General features: G+C 36.7%; 1 long non-coding RNA gene across 1 annotated transcript; it reads right to left on the reverse strand.

Annotated features, from left to right (window-relative positions):
* Window positions 1-5314: 5314 nt before the first annotated feature.
* Window positions 5315-14864, reverse strand: LOC139046502 (uncharacterized). Its single transcript, XR_011506599.1, has 3 exons — window positions 14536-14864; window positions 6801-7948; window positions 5315-6714 (listed from the first exon to the last, which is right to left on the reverse strand). It is a non-coding gene; the product is annotated as an uncharacterized lncRNA (long non-coding RNA).
* Between the last annotated feature and the right edge of the window lie 328 nt (window positions 14865-15192).

The following is a 15192-nucleotide window of genomic DNA, read 5'->3' on the forward strand; positions in this document are numbered from 1 at the left end:
TATATACCGAAATAGGGAACCAACTTCTAGCTTCACTATGCGTATGATGAGCCATTCTTTGGCTTTTAGTTGTGCCACAGGTATGGAACTTAGAAACACAGAATAAATCTTAGTTCTACACAAAAGCAGAGTCCATTGGAATTCCACCAAGGAGATGAGTCCATGCAATTTCCCGATGCCATGGACCATTGCTTTGTATGAGGAAATTATTTCTTATTCTCAAATGCACAGATCTGAACGCAGGGCACAGTGAGTAAGGAATGTGCATGGACTTCCATGAATTTACTCATTGTAAACACAGATTTATCCTCAGGGTTTGGTTGATGACAGTGTGTGAACTGCACTGTGAGATGGGAGTGGAGGTAGAGAAATCTCATGGTGCAGGATGCTAGCAAGTAGGGAAGAATACAATGCCACCACCAACTGCTACAAAAATGTGCAGGTGCATGAGGGTGGGTGTTAAATTTCATATTCATCTATCTGTAAACTTGATTGATAAAGCCTTGCCACACCATCTCCCAAATCTGAATTCCATTCTCCTGTTTCTCCCCTTCAAGGACATTTTAATTTGATATAAGCTTCATAGAAATATTTGGAAGCTGGAGGAATATGCAATCGATCTTCACAGGGTCCCAAATCTTCCAATGGAAAAGAAACATAATATTTTTCAAAGGTGTGAACTACTAAATTATTTTTATAAACCTTTGGGTGGGATCATCAGAAAACAGAAAATGACTTTGCTGAATAAAATATCTTTAAAATTCCTAATTTAAAAAATATTTTATGAATGAATCCTATTTCTCTAATATTTAAAGTAAGAATGAATGATTCCTAGTGTCTCAGTTTTGAGGAGAAAACAATTAAAATCTATAGCGCATAAATAAAGCCCAAACATATTGCCTCTAGCATTTTCATGTTGCTACTTTCAGTATATGTGAAAAAGCGCTTTACCTGGCTCAAAATCACAGGTCACTTATTAAAAATTTCCATTGAAACCACACCCATAAAAGCATTAGTAGAAATCCCATAGCTCCTGAGCATGCCTCCAAGACTGTTTTAATAATTTATCCTGCCCTGAGAGAGTGAGGTTATATATGAAATCTTCATTCCTGCTCTGAGCCTTACAGATTTTATCTAAGAACTAATAGTCTTAGTGTAAACATACCCTAAAGGGTCAGACTTGCTAATACACATTTAATTCTTTCCGTGGATGACCATCTCCCTTGAGAAAACTATCCAATCATAAAAGTAACAAAGATTTGCAGCAAGGGTCTGACACTGAATATGGAATAAGTGGAGAATGAGATAGCTGGGTTTTGATTACAGTCCTTAACAAAATCCGTTTACCACTGGGATTTTTGGTTAACTAAAGCTCATCACGTCTAATCTGGAGAAACGCAAGAGGCCCTGAGGCCCAAATGGGACAAAATTATGTGGCCAACATGGTAAATACACCTCTAAAGGGAGAAATGTCGTTTCCTAGGACATGAACTATCCGAGAAGTTAGTGCTCACTAAAATCTTGATGTCTTAGAAAGAAACCATTATTATTGTTTATATTCTTTGAAGGTGCCCTCTCTTTACTACTAGGCTTAATGTAAAAGAAAATAAAAACTCTTTTAACAGCATAATTCAACAGTTCAACACTGTAGGCTTTTTACGGCAGGGAAATGACAATCCTCGGGAGTTTTGTAAAATGGTCTCTAACATCATTCACTGATTTACTAGAACAGTAATAAATAGTTATTCTGAATAAAAATCTCACTAGGGTATCCAAGCTTTTTGGAAATTATGACAAGTGAGCAACGCTGATTTGTTGTTGCTAAGTATAGTTTAGAAGTTTTGTCTTAAGACTGGGCTCTGAAGTTAACCTCATCAGCATTAACGGCTTTCGATTTTAAGTGTATTTTCTTCCATCTGCAGATACTGGTGAAGGATAGAAATTGTTTCACTTAATGACACCAGCTCTGTTTTAGAAAGGTATTATTGCCACGATCACAAGCTTGGATTTAGACAGATGAGGGATTCTTTGCCCAAACTTTCATGAATGAAATCAGCTAGGTGTGTCTTTTATTCACACTCCCTCCCCGCCCCCCCCCCCCCCCCCCCCCCGCCCAATTCCTTCCTTGACATTCAGCTCATATTAGGGAGGAGGCTCAACACAATGTGTGCCAGATACCCCGACTTTCACTCCTACTGAGCTTTAACAGACAATTCAGGTATCCAGGGAGCACTTGATCACCGACCTGATAGCCAGCTGGATAACAGGACATTTCCCAGGTAACTATACAGAACCAAGTATAACCTGCTTCACTTGACGATACACTTATTTCTTAAGGCATGCTAGCAATGTGTCAGGAGCTTGTTCTTGTCGAGGTTATAGGCAAGCTCAGCAAACACTTGTTCTGCAGCACACTCTAAACACATCTTTACTTCTCACTTCTTTAACATTTACCTCTCCAAAGCCAAGCTGGTTAATTACTTTCTTAAGCAATTAATTAAAATTAGTTAATTACTTAAAGCACTTACAGCAATTGTTTAATTGTAACAAAATTTATATGGATGTATTCAGAATCCTGTCCAACTACCTTTTGTGATGATTTTATATATTTACTCCACTGGACCACAAGATGCCCAGAGAGCTGGTTAAACGTTATTTCTGGGTGTGTCTGTGGTGGTGCCTGCAGAAGAGATTAGCATTTGAGTCAGTAGGCTAAGTAAAGCAGATAACCCTCCCCCGATGTGGGTGGGCAGCCTCTCCAGTCTATGGAGGGGCCGAACAGAACAAAAAGGCAGAGGAAGGTTGAATTTGAGGACCTCTGCCTGCTTGCTTGAGCTGATGCTCCTGGTTCTCAGGCCTTTAGACTCAGACTAGAATCTATACCATCAGCTCCCTGGTTCTCAGGTCTTTGAACTTCATGCTGGTGGCTTTCTTCCATCTCCAGTTTGCAGAAGGCAGGTAGTGGGACTTCTCAGCCTCCATAATCACGTGAACTGATACCTTACAGTAAATCTCTTTATATATATTTATCTCCTATTGGTTCTGTTTCGATGGAGAACCCTGACTAATACACTCTCTATTTGGAAACCTGTTTTCCCCCCTAATCTGTAAAGGTTATCAGTGGAACCAATGAAGTGTGCATCACTGAAACACAGCACATCCACATCCCAAACAGTCACCTTCTCTCTGCCAAATGCCCTCCCAGACCAAAGGACAAACTCACGGCCAATTACACTGTTCTGCACCTTGCTCGTTAAATCACTGGGTTCTCAGACCTCACAGGAAGTTTCCTAAGTGCATGGCTTCAGGGATTTTATACTATTTATTCATTTAGTCAATAGTTTACAGTCAGTAGATATTCTTCTAACTATTTAAATTAGTATATGCTAATGTCTTCTGCATCTTACCAACTGATTACTTTTGTGCAGGAAAAGACTAACCTTGAGTCCCAAAAACCTAGCCAATTATCCAACAACCAAGGCAATCTCAGGTTCTCTGAGATACAAAGCAAATTTCAAATGATAAATTCCATTTGGTTTCAGAGAACTTAAACAGACTGGTGTGTTTACTCCCCAGAGATCCCTTTGTTTCTGTCAAAAGTAATGCATTTTTAATACACAATTAAATATTATGATAAAAAATACATAAGCATTTAATTCTGAACTTTCCTACTGCTGAGTGAATCCTAAGTTTATTTTCAATAGCTATTTCACTGAATATAATTATAATATTAAAGAAAAATTCTCTTGAAAATTACTAAATGATCTGCTCTCTGTGATATAAAAGTCACCCTACAGTACGCATTTACATTTTAATTATTTATATAACTAACAGCAAAAGCTAAAACCAATTGAAAAGAATAACTAAGCTAAATTCTAGTTTCATGTGCTCCAGACAGGAGAGAGAAAACAAAATTGAGGCTCCTTGATTTGCATGTGAATTTGGGCAATCCTTCATCTAACTCAATTCTCCCATCCAGAGGGTAGAGTTGACTCACAGGAATAAGCAGTTGAATACTTCCTAGGAATTTACTCACGAACTGGGGAAGTGGATAGACCTTTCCCCTGATTAATTCAGAGTTCTTCAGGGATGTGTATTCATATTTTCATGCACAGCAGCCCTATTTGGGCCAATGATTAGTTTTTGGTCTTTTGTACTACTACTCTGAGCTCCCTGTGGAAGAACAACAGAGGGTCAATGGCTATGAATTCAAAGTCAGGAGAGCAACATCTTTCTACAAAAGGAGCAAACTCCGGCAGTAATCTTTTCTCTCTTTTCCGAATTCAAAGGCTTCTCAGCTTATGTTTTCAAAGATGGACAAAAATGTTGAGTGGAGGGAAAAAGAATTACTATAAAATAATAACTTAGGGGCCTAAATGAGAATAAAAGATGCTTGATTTTAAGTTTGTTGTCATAGTTAAAGCGTCTCATTTGTCCAAAATAAACTTCCAGGAGCACAGCCAAAAACTATAGCATAAAATGAAAATCAAGATAAAGTTGGACTAATAAGAAATGCTGACAGATAATCATGTAAAATAAGGCAGTTTTCGTTTTAGAGATGAGCAGAACAGACAAGAAAATAAGCAATTGTGTGTCTGCCATTTAAGTACAAATGCCAGCTACCAAGAGGGTACCATTAATTCTTGTTCCAAGCAAACATATCTTTGCCTTCTTTTCAGGGGATTCTGTTTAACCTCTTGAAATTTTTGTTTCATTTTTTAAGTCTCCTACCTGAGTTACCAATGGACAAAATTTCTCTTTGTCTTTGGCTAGACATTTCTTTCTTAAAGAAAGACAATGGTGTTTGTCTGTATTTCTACTGGCGATGATTTTGGCCTGGTTATTTGAGATCCATGTCTATGACCAAGCAAGGAAAGGCAATGTGGTTGTAGCAAAGAGATTAACAAAAACACATCAAGGGTAATATAAACAATTAAAATATTTTAAGCTATTAGAGACTTCCATAAAAATAAGTACTGAATGGAGAGATCAAACAGGGTGAAATTGCTTAGTAATCATTCATTCAATCCTTTATTACTTACCTTCAAACATGTAGTGCATGTTAATATGTAAAATTCTGTGAGGGTTTAATGGAAAAAGTCACCAAATATGATTATATCTGAGTGCACGTGTTTACAAACATATATATATATATGCATATATATATATATATATATATACGTATATATACATATATAGGGTGGGGGAGAAAGGCAGACTCTTAGTAAGAAAGAAGGGAGGTTCCAAGCAAAATTGAAAGTTAAACTTTAATGACGTAGATAGTCTTCAGAAATTAGAACAATCATATTGGATCATATTACTTTTATTTAATGAAACCATTTAAACAGCTTCAGGAATTAGAAGTATAGATATTTAACTTAAACCAGAGACCAAATTTATAGAAATCATACTCAATAGATTTGGTAATAGAAACAGGATTGCAAGATTTAGTAAATAAACGTACAGGATACCAGGTAAATTCAGATTTCAGATAAACCACAAATAATTTTTAGGACAAGTATATCCCCTATGCTGCGTGGGACACACGGAACAGACTGCAAAGGAAAGATGTGTTTGCTTGAAACAAGAATTAAGGCTGACCCTTGGCAGCTAGAACTTTTACTTCCACAGCAGACACACAATTACTTAGTTTCCTGTCTGCTTATCTCTAAAAGGAAAATTCCTTCATTTTATATGAATATTTATCAGCATGGGACATTTATATTTTAAAAATTTGTTGTTTATTTGAAACTCATATTTAACTGGGCATCCTGTATTTCATCTAGCAACACTAGAAAATGCTAGAATTACTTTCAATATCAGGGATATTTAACATAAAAAAAAGTTGATCCAAACTTTATATATTTAACCCTCAAAAAGTAGTAGTTGAAGTTTTAGGCAAGGAGAGGTTTATCAAATGTAGTTATGTTCAATGTTTAGTAGAGGTATTTTTCAATGTGTCTGATTTATAACCCTTTTCCAACCCAAAGTGCCTAATTTCAAGTTTTACAAACTTTACAAAAAAATTAGGTTTTGTTTTGTTTTGTTACTTTGAAATTTAGAGATATAGGGGAAGGAAAAAGGTCTTAATATCCTTTGAATATCTGTGATTCCCTCTTCATGTTGTTCAACGCCGTTCCAATATGTTCTTGCCTAAGACAGTCAACCCAACCTGTCTCCTGTCATTTCCTCTCTGCCCAGTTGTACATGGCTCTCCAGGCTGTTTCCTGCTGGGTTCAGGGTCTTCAGAACAACCCTCAACTCTGGCATTCACTCCCGATGAATTCTTCGGCTCAGCAGTGACCAGGAAACTGACTGAAATGTTTTGAGTCAGGTAGATTTCCCCGAGGTGTTGATTTGTCTGTATCTCCAATTACTTAATAAAACCAACATGGTTAGTAAATATTTCAGTGCCCATAAAGAACCACAAAAACACTCCACTGCCCTCTTGCTTGGTAAAGACTATCATGCCATTTGATACAAACTATAACTTAATATAGATCCCACAGATAGATTCTAGAAACTCTCACTCTAGACATCAACAAAAAGAGCTCAGAGACGAAGTTCATTTGCAGCAAGACTGTTCTCATCTCAGCTTAGAGTTGCTCAAACAGGGCTCCTGAAAGTAAGATCTGTGTCAGAGATTCTTCGGTTGGGTGAGGTAGAAGTTTAATGATCAAATATCTGTACAACACGGAGTGATACTGTAGGTCACTGTGAATAGGACATAAGAAAAATTAAACATTGTTATCTCAATAGTGAATTTAATACTTTTTAATAAGTTCCCAAATAAAGCATACCTGTGTGAAATTATCTTATTTGAATTTGTAAGAGTTATTTATACATTCCAGAGACAAATACTTTGTCCAGTATATGTATTGCAAATATCTTCTCCCAGTCTGTGGCTTGTCTTTTAATTTCTTTAACAGTGTCTTCTTTTTTTTTTGCCAAGGAAGATTCACCCTGAGCTAACATCTGTTGCCAATCTTCTTTTTTTTTTTTGCTTGAGGAAGATTAGCCCTGAGCTAACATCTCTGGCAATCTTCCTCCACTTTATACGTGGGTCGCTGCCACAGCCTGGCTGACAAGTGGTATAGGTCTGCACCCAGAATCTGAACCCATGAACCTGGGCCACCAAAGTGGAGCACGCTGAACTTAACCACTACCCTACGGGGCCAGCCCCCAGTTTAACAGTGTCTTGATGAGCAGAAAACAAATTTTTATAAAGTATGATTTATAATTTTTTTCCTCTTAAGAGTCTAGTTTAAGAAATCCATGTCTACCTCAAGGTAATGAATATATTCTCCTATGTTTTCATTTCTATAGTTTTCTAAATTTTCTGAAGCTTTAATTTTCTAAAGTTTCTATAAAACTTTTTAGTTTTAGTTTTTATGTTTAGGTTGTAATCCATCTCAAATTAATTTTGTACATGATGTGAGTTAGAGATTGAGTGAATGTTGTTCGGTGTGGTTTGCTTTTTTGCAAAAGTCATATCATCTCCAACTTCTGCTTGCTTTTGTTTGTTTTCCAGTGGCCTTCAAGTAGTAGTACTTGTTTTAAAATTTTTGTCTAGGGCCTATAATTATTACCAATAGGAGGATGTTTTCATCCATTCAGGCTGCTATAACAAAAACAGCATAGACTGGGTGGCTTAAACAAACATATTTCTCACAGTTTTGGAGGCTGGGAAGTTCAAGATCAAGGTGCCAGCTGATTCAGTGTCTAGTGAGGGCCTGCTGCCTGGTTCATAGAGGGCCATCTTCTCTCCGTGTCCTCATATGGCAGAGAGTTAGTCCAATCCACCACTGCATTCTCAGAACCTTTTCCAAATACAACCAACATCTTCATGTCCAGGGAGCTTGGTGATAGTGCCTAACTGGCCAGCTCCTTCGACACCTTGCCAGACAATCTTGTACCAGCCAGTTCCTCTGAGAGATGGACCAAACCTCTGAAAAGCATGAGAAATCTTAGGTTATGTGATGTGAAAAATGTGTGCTTTAAATAGAGGCTGAGCAGTCTCATCTTAGAGTTCAGGGTGAGCACCCAAAAGCTCTCATGAAAGAAATTTTGTAATTTGTCACATAGTGTATCTATAACAATTTACTCATTTTATTGCTTGGTACTAATCTTTTAGTTTGCAATAAACCTTTTCCGCAGTAATGAGATAAAAAGCACATGTTTAATGAAAAATTAACAAGTGGATTTCCATTTCTCAGGACTGTTGATGATAAGTAATTTGTTTGTCTATATTTACTGTCCAACGTGGGGGCAATTCTAACAGCAGAAACTGTGAAAACCAGAAGACACAAATCTGCCAAAGAACTAGCAGCATCTACTTGAAAAGCTAGTAGTTATATTGACCATTTAACTCATCCATCTGAAGACAATGACTTAACACATACCCACAGAGGTACCGCACATTACTTTGTGAAGCACAACTTTTCAAGTAGATCAAATGACTATTCTTTTAAATTAATTTAACTTATTTTAGTTTCAAGTTTTCTTATGCATATATAAATAATGCAATAGCTGTTAATATATTGGTTCCATTAACTGAAATAAAACTTTGAAAATAGTTTAATGAAGCCAGTTTTATGTTAGTATCATCAAAGGCCTCCAACAGATAATCAGATTTATTTTTAAAATGCTTTGTTCTCATCCAATTTATAAAATCAGAGTAAGACTCTTTTTTAAGTTCATGCTTTCAATTGAACATCCAACATGGGTCAGTTATAAAGTTCAATAGTAAAGATAAAATTATGTCTGCTTTGGTGATATTGCAAATACAAATTTTGATGGAGGACAGCATTACAATAAAAACATTTTTATTAAATGAAGAAATCTGCGGAACAAAACTGTATTTGGAATTGGTTGCAGTACACACATAATTCAAAACTGCAACCAATATTTTCTGATGTTCTGCCGATTGAAATAGAAGTTGTAGTTATTCAAATTCATAATTATTACTTTATTTTTTTTGAGGAAGATTAGCTCTGAGCTAACATCTGCCACCAATCCTCCTTTTGTTGCTGAGGAAGATTGGCCCTGAGCTAGCATCCATGCCCATCTTCCTCTACTTTATATGTGAGAAGCTTGCCACAGCATGGCTTGACAAGCCATGCATATCTCCACACCCAGGATCTGAACCGAAGATCCTGGTGAGTCGCAGGCGGCCAAAGCGGAACATGTGAACTTAATCACTGCGCCACGGGGCTGGCTCCCATAATTATTTTTATATATACATATATTATCGAACTATACAATTTTTGTTAGTAGGATGATCTTGAATATAAAATAAATACTTCATCATGGCACTATGTGCTTTTTCTCTTTTCTGACTAACGTCAATTGGATTTTAGTATACTTGAAAATCTGGAGAACTACTTTTTAAATTAATTGTCTTAAAATGGTATTGAGCATTTGCAAATGAGCCCTCTAAATTTTTTCAGGATTTTGTTCAAAATCACTTAAAAATCTTGAATCAAGATAGTCAGTGAATGAAGTCCCAGAACACTTCAGCTTTTGAAGCTTTTATTGAGTTGCTATTATTGAAAACAGAGCTTGCAAACAGAAAGGCATTAAAATTTACAGCTTAACAGCAAGGGAGCTATTGAACAAATTGAATAATAAGAATGCAAATGGTGTGCAATATTAAATTTTGAAATTCTACAACTCTGCTTTAGAATGGTGCTTTCCAAACTGTGATAATGAACCAATTTTTTTAAGATGTTCAATCTTTCACAAAACAGTACTTTTATAAAGTACAATAAAAATAAGTTAACAGAAAAATGAAATGGACAAAAAAGACATATAAAATTCAAGCCCATGTCTTTTATTATTAGCTTATGTAGACATAAAATTACATTTTAATAAATATAATTAGAGTAAAGATAATAGAGGAAAAATTACAATTATACAAGCTGCTCATTGAAACTGTACATATAGGCAACAAATATATGGAAATGCTAATAGACACCTAACTTTTTGTCATTCTGCAATCATAACGCAAGAAAAAATAATGATTAAAATACAGTTCCACATAGTAAACACCTATAGGCATACTTTCAATAAGCAGCATGTACATCAATATTTAAAGTTTTTAATGTGACCATTGAACTTGCTTTTTGATTGCTAATTTATCTAATCTAGGTTGGATTGACAGCAATGCTACTTATGAGAGATAATATATGTCTGAACTATTTCTTTATTTTATTAGTATAAAAACACACTAGAGAAATCAGAGTCACAAATATGTCGATGGGAACGGAAGAGATTTTCTTTTATTTCAACAAGCTCAATTTATTATTTTTTAACTTTAATCTAAAATCAAGCAAGTGATACTGTATTTTCAAAATTCATATTTAATCCTGCATAGGTAGCCAGTTCTGACAATTTGTCCTATAAAGTTATAGGTAAACTTGTTATATAATTTTGTGAAAGAAATGAATTTCCTATGCAAAATCTTATTGTGATGGAAAATAAAACTCAAAATATCCCATCAAGTCATGAGGTATTTGTTGATAAACTTTTTGGATGTACAGTATCAAGATCATCACTTATTTCCTTGATAATTGTTGTTTAATCATGGAACAGGTGATAATAATCTATAGAAAATCTGTCTTCCAAGTTTCTAACTCTAAATTTTGCCATTCAGTCTTTTCTGTCCCTGAAAAATGTGGTGCATTCTTTCATTCTATGAATGCAATAACATCCTTAAAAATTCCAAAAATAGGGCCTGGCCCTGTGGCACAGCAGTAAAATTCACACTTTCCACTTCGGCGGCCCGGGGTGTGCCAGTTCAGATCCCAGGTGTGGACATGGCATTGCTTGTCAAGCCATGCTGTGGTAGGCGTTTCGCATATAAAGTGGAGGAAGATGGCCACAGACATTATCTCAGGGCCAGTCTTCCTCAGCAAAAAGAGGAGGATTGGCAGCAGATGTTAGCTCAGGACTAATCTTCCTCAAAAAAAAAAAAAAAAAATTCCAAAAATATCAGACAACAAGCAAATCTAGTGTCCAATTTACATCTTTAAAAACCTGGAACCAAATTGTTTCCTTATCTTGCAGAAACACATTCTCAACAGAATTTTACCCTCAATAACAATAATACCTCCACATGCAATAGCAGTTATATGTAATCACTTTCCATATTATCACCTAATAGAGAATATTCTCGAATTTAACATCTTTGTAAAACTAGTATGAAATTCATTGGTCTTTTCTCCGAAATCACTTCCAACACCATCATCACCATTGTGTTTCCTATTACTATCGCATTCAAAGAAGGCACGTGTTTTCAAGTGTAAGAGCAGAGCTTATTTTGCCATCAGTAAATTAGGGTCAAAAATAGGTAAGAGCCAAACAATTCAGATAAGCTATACAAGTATAGCTGTTTTGGAAATCCATTTAAGAACTGATTACAAAAGGAAACCTAAATGAACCAAACTCCAGAAAATGAGAAGCCCTCAAGAGAAAAAAACAATCCACTGCTGCTGTCATCTCTGAAACACGGAGGGGGAGCAATCTGCCACTGACAAAGTTAAGGAGCAACCAGCCTAAGTCTCACAAACCATTTAGGGCTGTGTGTGAGCTGGCCTGATGGATTAGTATCCTGAAAAGCCCAAGGCACAAAGGAAAACTGGACCACCCTCCAACTCTTTACCCCACATCTTTATTGGGGGTAGTACCCTCAAATTGGGGCAGGAAAGGAGAGTTGAGAGAAATTACCCTTGGCACTCCAGGTTTTCAGGTAAGGAAGACTGGGGTAGGGGCAGAAAAGCTGAGAGAAATCTCTCAGGGTAATGCCTGTCTTCAGAGAGCAGAACGTAGGCCAGCTACAGCCATCCTCCAAAGGCCAAGAGGGGTGCAGCAGGAATGAAAAAGATCAGCGAAGACTCAGAAAGCAGGGACAGCACTGGAAAGCAATGAGAACTCCCCAAACACTGCCATCCAGAACGTAAAGCGGGAAGAGATCTCCCACAGTTCAGAAGGCATGTGGCTCAGCTGTGAAATACAGCAGATATCCTGAAACCGGCCAGTGCTGGGATCCCAAGCCCTGCTGAAAGGAAAGGCTAGATCTATGTCAGATCCCTCAGTGCATCATTATCATCATTTTATTAACTCAGTAATCATTTAGATTTACCCACATTTATTCTTTCCGTTGTCTTACATTTCCTCCTGAATCTCTGAGTTTTCTTGTGGAATCATTTTCCACTTCTTAAAGAATATCCTGTAGTACTTCCTTTAAAATAAGTGAGCTAATTTGGAAGAATATTTTTGCTGGGTAAAGAGATTTATTATGTAAATGGAACTGCCATTTTAAATGCTTTTATAGACCCTAGTTCTTGAAACTCCAGAGGATTTCCCTCTTCATAATTAGGTCATAGCTAATTTGGACACTGTCTTACAGGAAAGCATATCTTTCAAGTAGATATAACTTGAAGATCTCTGCAAGGTGCCAGACTCCCCATGGCCCAGACATTTTATCACTATTGGCCGGATTTGGGGGACTGAACCCATCAAAATTCTGACTAACCTAACCAACGCTTCACCCAAGCTTATATGATACCATTTAAATCCACAGCCAAAGCAAGGATTAAGGTCCATAGTATAAACACCAAGAGAACTAGGATGTAATATGCCTTGAACTTTCCCTTGAATTACTCCTAACCTGCCTTAGATAAGAGTTCCAAATCTCATGGCTATTAATAGAATCATTATACCTCACTTTCCAGAATTGCTTGATCCTCTGGATAAAATGCCTATAGTCATCATCCTATAGAGTCATTTTCCTTCCATTTGCCCCTTCCCGTACCTAATATATCCCTACATTATTAACCCTAACTTCCGATCATGGGAAAAAAAATGGATTCTGACCCTGGAAGAACAAAATGCTTCTGTAAAATCATTACAGTAATGTCCATAGAGACCGGGAATGCAACAGAGTTAAGAATAAATACCGTGGCTATTTTTTCTACATAGCTCACTTTTTCTCCACAAAGACTCTTTGAGCGCTTTATAGCATTTACTCAACTCCAGGGACTCTGCCCTTCCCCAAACAGATAATTGGTGCACCTGTCATATTGAATGATTCCTACACTAACACGTAGCCTGTGCCCTCCAGGACACTATTTTATTATATGAAACCAATCCTTTCCTTGTTTATCACAAGCAAACAATCCCTTGTGAAACAGGTCTCCTTGTAGCATGTGCCCAGGAACTCAGAAAATGAAGCTACATAGGCTACCCTGGAGAATTATCAAGAAAAATCACTAATTTACTTTTGTATGTACGCTTTCAAAGCTAGAGTTTCTATAAGGGTTTATGTAACAGGAAAAGGTGGTAAGAAATTTATATAATTAAAAAGGGTGGTAAGAAATTAAATCTTAGCTGATATTATAAATGATATTTCCATAGCTCTTAAAGCTCTTTAGACATATCTAAACATTTTGGTCCAAGTATTAATGATCAAAATAATAGCTTTACATTCTCTATTAGCTTGTCAGTGCAGTATCTGTGTCATTGCTAATACCTTAGTTGCATTTGGATAAACACTAATGGCCAAATAGAACAATTCATCTCTAGGAAGATGTCCATCTCTAAGAAGAGCCAAGAAGACAGTTCCTCAGAATAGACCCAAACGGACTCTGGGAAATGTTTCCTTGCTCTGAATTCTAATCATCATTCTGCTTCGTCCTTGTGTTTCAACTGCCAAACGTGGACTTTCCACAGTCTTAACTGCTTCTGCACAGCCCCTGTCACATCTCATGACCCAATGACTCCTCATTAGAGGAAAAGGGGAAAAAGGACCAACCCTGGTCCAACTCCAAACTACTGTTTCCAAGATAACATACCATCTCGAGATTACAACAGTAGTGTAGATGAGAGTCTTCTCTGCCTGCCTCTCTAGCTTGGCTAGAGGCTGCCTGGAAGGACGGGGTTCAGGAGAGGCTAAGAATAGGAACAATCACACACTTCAGATATACAAGACTGTGAACATAAACTTTTATCAGTTAGACAATTATAACCACCCAATGTCACATGACTTGCATAATACTTCTCAGCTCAGAATAGCATCCAATTTGCATTGACCCCTATCTTAAGAAATCAGTCAATCTGAAGGCTCACTCTGCTTCTGATATCACCCCCTAAGAACTTCTGAGGCCAATCCATATGCAATAGAAACCCAGGTGTTCTTTGTTAACTAGATGGCTTTTCAGAATTTCCTTGTGTTATTCTCCCTTGCTGCAGTATATTAATAAAATTCCAATTACTTATATCATAGCAGTTTTCTTTATTTGAGTAACAGACTTTCCACACATAGAATACAGAAACATGATGCAGATACAAAATATATCCAATTAGGTTATAGATTAATACAAATATTCATGGCTTAAAAAAGAAGCAAATGATCAAGCAGACCCTAAGAATGCAAAGCCCGCAAATTCATCTCTCATCATAAAGTATCAAAATGCTCTATTATTTGATAACTCTGTAGCACTTTTCCTCAAACAAACTCAAGAGGCTTGGAAATACCTTGAAAAATGGCAGTTTGAAGTATGCTAGGGGTTGGCCCGTGGCCGAACGGTTAAGTTCATGCGCTCCACTTTGGTGGCCTGGGGTTTCGCTGGTTCAGATCCTGGGTGTGGACATGGCAACACTCATCAGGCCATGCTGAGGTGGCATCCCACATATCACAACCAGAGGCACTCACAACTAGGATATACAACTAGGTACTGGGGGCCTTTGGGGAGAAGAAGAAGAAGAAGAAGAAAAAAAGAAGATTGGCAACAGATGTTAGCTCAGGTGTCAATCTATAAAAAAAAAATAAAGTATTCTAATAATTATTACTAGTACTGAGGCATTGTTAGAGTGAAAATTTAAAAGAACATCCCAGAATAAAATAATGACATTTGATTGTAATAAGCACTGGAAAAACAACCTTGGATTAAAGACAGCTCTGGCAATCCATAACAACACCACACAAGGCAAGTCACTTAACCTTTAGACTTCAGTCTTCTCATATATAAAATGAAATAATAATGTCTGCCATGCTTAACTGAAAGTGTTACTCAAAGAGCCAAATTAAATAATGAATGTGAAAAGAACTATAAAATGGCAAAGTACTATACAAAGTTAAATGATTGTGGCTGTGTATATGCTTTAGGTTTTATATAGCTTTTTTTTTTCCAT

The sequence above is a fragment of the Equus asinus genome, chromosome 11, assembly GCF_041296235.1.
Source record: "Equus asinus isolate D_3611 breed Donkey chromosome 11, EquAss-T2T_v2, whole genome shotgun sequence".
Lineage (NCBI taxonomy): Eukaryota > Metazoa > Chordata > Mammalia > Perissodactyla > Equidae > Equus > Equus asinus.